Source organism: Elaeis guineensis, chromosome 1 (genome assembly GCF_000442705.2).
Source record: "Elaeis guineensis isolate ETL-2024a chromosome 1, EG11, whole genome shotgun sequence".
Taxonomy (NCBI): Eukaryota; Viridiplantae; Streptophyta; class Magnoliopsida; order Arecales; family Arecaceae; genus Elaeis; species Elaeis guineensis.
This window is the reverse complement of record NC_025993.2, coordinates 52253475-52258844: the sequence shown is the minus strand read 5'-3', so window position 1 is coordinate 52258844 and position 5370 is coordinate 52253475. Positions and strand designations below refer to the sequence as shown.

Genomic DNA, 5370 nt, shown 5'->3' with positions numbered 1-5370 from the left:
ATGTAAGGTTTCAATCGCTGACCATTCACTTTAAAAGTGTTCTCCTGTTTAGGATTTTTGAGTTCTATAGCTCCATGAGAAAATACCTGAGTTACAATGAAAGGTCCGTCCCAACGTGAGCGAAGTTTTTCAGGAAACAGACGCAATCTAGAATTGAAGAGCCAAACTTTTTGATTGGGCTCGAACGTTTTTTGTGTAATAAATTTATCATGGTATGCTTTATTTCGCGCCTTATAAAGTTTGACACTCTCATACGCTTCATTGCGTAGCTCTTCAAGTTCATTTAATTGGAGTCTCCTATTGGAACCTGTATTTTTCATATCAAAGTTAAATTACCTTATGGCCCAAAATGCACGATGTTCTAATTCCACCGGCAAATGACAAGCTTTTCCGAATATAAGTCGATAGGGAGACATTCCTATGGGTGTTTTAAAAGCAGTACGGTAAGCCCATAATGCATCATCTAAGCGAAGAGACCAATCCTTTCTATCGGGCCTAACCATCTTTTCTAGGATATGTTTAATCTCCCTATTTGACACCTCTACCTGACCATTAGTTTGGGGGTGATATGGTGTGGCCACTTTGTGTGAAATATTATATTTTTTCATAAGTGCTTCAAAATGTTTATTCGTAAAATGAGTCCCCCCATCACTAATGATCACCCTTGAGAAGCCAAATCGACTAATGATGTTTTGTTGGATAAAACTAATTACAATTTTATTATCATTAGTCCGTGTAGCTACTGCCTCCACCCATTTTGATACGTAATCAACTGCCACCAAAATATATTCAAATCCAAATGAGGCTGGAAAAGGTCCCATGAAATCAATCCCCCAAACATCGAAGATTTTTACTACTAAAATGGGGGTCAGTGGCATCATATCCTTCTTGGATAAATTTCCTGTTTGCTGACATCGCAGACAACTTCGGCCAAATTCATGTGCATCCTTGAAAAGTGTTTGCCAATAAAACCCACTCTGCAGTACTTTTGCTGCAGTTTTTCTTCCACTAAAATGTCTCCCACATGCCGAAGAATGGAAAAAAGTGAGAATGCTTAGGAATTCACTCTCGGAGACACAACGGCGAATAACTTGATCAGGATAGTATTTGAATAGTTCAGGGTCTTCCCAGAAATAATATTTAATTTGCGAGAAAAATCGATCCTTTTCTTGTTTTGTCCAGTGAGAAGGTACTTATCCTGTTGACAAGTAATTGACAATATGGGCAAACCATGGAGGACGGCTAGAGGAGATTGCGAAAAGTTGTTCGTCAGGAAATTTTTTTTTGACCTCATCTATGCCTATCGTGTGTTCGACTAAGATCCTAGAGATGTGATCAGCTACCACATTCTCAGAACCCTTCTTATCTCGGATTTTCAGATCAAATTTTTGTAAAAGAAGGATCCATCTGATCAAACGCGGTTTAGTATCTTTCTTTGAGAGGAGATGTTTCAGAGCCGCATGATCAGAGTAAACTAGAACCTTAGACCCTAACAGATATGATCAAAATTTTTCAAGGGCGAACACTACTGCTAGTAGCTCTTTTTCTGTTGTGGTGTAGTTTAATTGGGCATCGGAAAGAGTCTTGCTAGCATAATAGATCACATGTGGCTCCTTATTGATTTTTTGGCCTAAGACGACACCTATTGCAAAGTCAGAGGCATCACACATAATCTCAAATGGAATAGACCAGTCAGGGGGTTTTATTATGGGTGTTGTTGTCAGAGCTATTCGTAATGTGTTGAACACTTTCAAACAGTCTTCATCAAAGACAAATGGTGTATCCTTGGCCAACAGATAGCACAAGGGTCTTGAAATCTTGCTAAAGTCTTTGATGAAGCATCTATAAAATCCGGCATGACCTAAGAAAGATCGTATTTGTCGGACCGAAGTAGGGGGTGGTAGTTTTGAAATAACCTCAACTTTGGCTTTATCTACCTCGATCCCTTTATCAGAAATAATATGTCCTAATACAATTCTTTTCCGCACCATGAAATGGCTCTTTTTCCAACTTAGGATAAGATTTATCTCCATACACCGTTTAAGAACTTTGGAAAGATTATGGAGACAATCCTCAAAGGTGGTTCCAAACACAGAAAAATCATCCATAAAAACTTCAAGATATTTGTCCACCATATCCAAAAAAATGGCCAGTATGCACCGTTGAAATGTAGCAGGTGCATTGCAAAGCCCGAATGGCATACGTCGAAAAGTGAAGGTGCCATAGGGGCAAGTGAAGGTAGTCTTTTCTTGATCATCCAAAAATACAAGTAGTTGATTGTACCCTGAATAACCATCAAGAAAATAGTAGAAACTTTGTCTTGCTAACTGTTCTAGGATTTGGTCGATGAAGGGCAATGGAAAATGATCCTTCCTAGTAACGACATTCAGTTTTCTATAATCTATGCATACTCGCCATCCAGATGATATGCGAGTTGGAAGTAGTTCACCTTCTTCGTTCTCCACCACAGTAATACCAGATTTCTTAGATACTCTTGAGTGGGACTGACCCATTTACTATCAGATATGGGGTAGATGATTCCAGCATCTAACTACTTTACCACCTCTTTCTTTACTACTTCACGCATGTTTGGGTTCAATCTCCTCTGCATATCTCGATGGGGTTTGGCATGTTCCTCAAAATGAATATGGTGCATGCAAATGGAGGGGTCAATTCCTTTTAAATCGGCAATGGACCAACCGATAGCCTCTTTGTGTTCCTTCAGAATACCAACCAATTGTGCTTCCTGATTAGGGGTCAAGTCTGATGCAATGATTGCCGGGAGGGTGTCATTGAGTCCTAGAAATACATACTTAAGCATAGCAGGAAGAGGTTTCAATTCTAACGTAGGTGGTGATTCTAAAGATGGGACTATTGGTGTACTGGCTAATGTGGGCAATGGCTCATACTTGATTGTCCATGGAGGAGTGGTTTTATCGTGTGGTGTATCTAATAAGATGTTAACTTCTTTCATATATTTCTCAAAGTCACACACTCCAAAGTGAGCCAAGCAAGTATCTAAGAGGTCTGGTGCTAGAATTATGGGTGTTGCATCTTCTATAATATCTTCTAGTGTATCTACTTCGAAGCAACTATCCATTGATGGTCCTTGGGAAGCACCAAACACATTCAGTCTTAGTTTCTTATTCCCAAACGATACGTCCATGACTCCTGTCCTACAATTAATGCATGCATTTGCCATAGCTAGGAAGGGTCATCCTAAGATAATGAGAATTTGTCTGGGGTTGCCACTTAATTCCATATCGAGAACCAGAAAATCAACTAGAAAGTAAAACTCATCTACCTTGACCAAGACATCCTCAAGCATTCCACGTGGTTCCTGAATTGATCTGTTGGCTAACTGCAGTGTGACTGATGTGGGTTTCAGTTCTCCAAATCCAAAAAGTTCATACACCGAACTAGGTAAAAGATTCACACTTGCCCCTAAATCCAGAAGAGCTTTCTCAATGTGATAATCTCCTATAACACAGGAAATGATGGGGGCTCCTGGGTCCTTAAGCTTTAGAGGAGTGGCATGCTGGAAGACAGAACTAGCCTGTTCAGTGAGACGTACTTTCTTTGAGATTTGTGATCTAGATTTACGTTTTTGGATGCACAAATCCTTCAAAAATTTGGCATAAGCAGGGACCTGTTTGATTGCATCTAGAAGGGGAAGATTAATTTGGACTTGCTTAAATAATTTCAACATCTCATCAAGTTTTCCTCCCTTCTTATCTGCAGGAATAGGGGCTTTCAGGGCATCCAAAAATGGGGCTTTAGGCAAGTAAGATGATTCCGGTGCAGTTGGTTCCTTCTCTATTTTCAAGTCCTCCTTGTTCTTGGGTGATTTGGATTCGGTTAGAGGTTTAGAGTCGGTCTCATTGGTTTTACTAGTGTGTTCAATGACCTTCCCACTTCTCAGAGCCATGATTGATTTGGCATGTTCAGAAAAAGCTTCTAGGGTATTAGAACTCTCAATCACAAATTGCCCTCTTGGGTTGCTCTCGGGTTGGCTAGGTAATTTTTCTCCTTCCCTCCTACTGAATGCAGTTGCTAGTTGACCTATTTGGGTCTCTAGCTTAGCAATGGATTGTGTGTGGGAGTTAAGGGTCTGAGTGTTGACTTCTAATCATTCTAGTGCTTTTAGGACTTTTTCCTCAAAAGCTGAGCTGTGACCAGTAGTAGACGGTTGAGAAATATTTTGAAATTGATGGTATGGTCCATGCCTATATGTTGGGTCTTGATATTGAGGTCGAGGTGTGGCAGGACCAACCACTGGTTGTGGTCTCCAGAAAAAATTTGGATGGTTTCTCCAGCCGGGGTTATAAGTGTTCGAATATGGATCGTTTCCTGATCTGCGAGCTTGTTGGACTTGAGCTTGCTGAACCTGCTCGTGCACAAACTCAGAAAATTGAGGTGCGGCTGGGCATTCACTAATAAAATGGTTCGGACTTGCACACAATGCACAAACTTCTTGGATTGGATTAGGTGGAATCGGGGATTGTCCAGTATTTAAAAGACGATCTAATTTTTGGGACAGTTCATCTACCTTTTGATGGATATCTATGGTATTTTCTACTTCATATATTCCACCTCTTTTTGGGTTTAACGTGGGTTTATCTCTAATAGAGGCAGACATATAATGTAATGAATTTTCACTTAAAATTTCAAACAGTTGCCATGCCTCATCCTCACTTTTCAGCATGAATGTCCCACCGCATGATGCATCGACCATTTGTCGATGTCTTTCAGAGAGTCCATCATAAAAACATTGGATTAACTGCCACTTGGGTACAGCATGGTGGGGACATTTTCTAATAAGGTCCTTTAATCTCTCCCATGTTTCATGAAACATTTCTCCATCTAATTGGGAAAAACTAGTTATGGCTTTCCTTATTTGATTAGTTTTTCTATGGAAAAATATTTCTTGAGAAACTCTCCTTGCAGCTGGTCCCAGGTTGATATAGTCATGGAATCCAAAGTATGTAGCCAGTATTTGGCTTTGTCCTTAAGTGAAAAAGGGAATAATTTTAACCTAAGAGCATCATCGGAGAAGTTGTGAATTTTGACAGTTGAGCATATCTCAAGAAATTCTTCAAGATGTTTATAAGGGTCCTCATGTAGGGACCAGATCTAGGGTTTCAGGGTTAGATCTTGAAACTTTTTCAAGATCATACAGCGGAAGACTAAAATAAATCAAAATTTATTTTCTAAGATCAGAAAATTCTTAGATCTAAGATCCTATTACATGATTATTACATAGCATTAAATCAAAAATTAAAATATATATAAATATAGTATGAACTACATGTTGATCATATCAACATGTTTCTATACTAGCTACATCTAATGTAGGTATTAAATAATAGA

General features: G+C 39.3%; 1 non-coding gene across 1 annotated transcript; it reads left to right on the top strand.

Moving 5' to 3' along the window:
* Positions 1–4794: 4794 nt before the first annotated feature.
* Positions 4795–4900, top strand: LOC140855119 (small nucleolar RNA R71). Its single transcript, XR_012138149.1, has one exon. It is a non-coding gene; the product is annotated as a small nucleolar RNA R71 (small nucleolar RNA).
* The last annotated feature ends 470 nt before the right edge of the window (positions 4901–5370 follow it).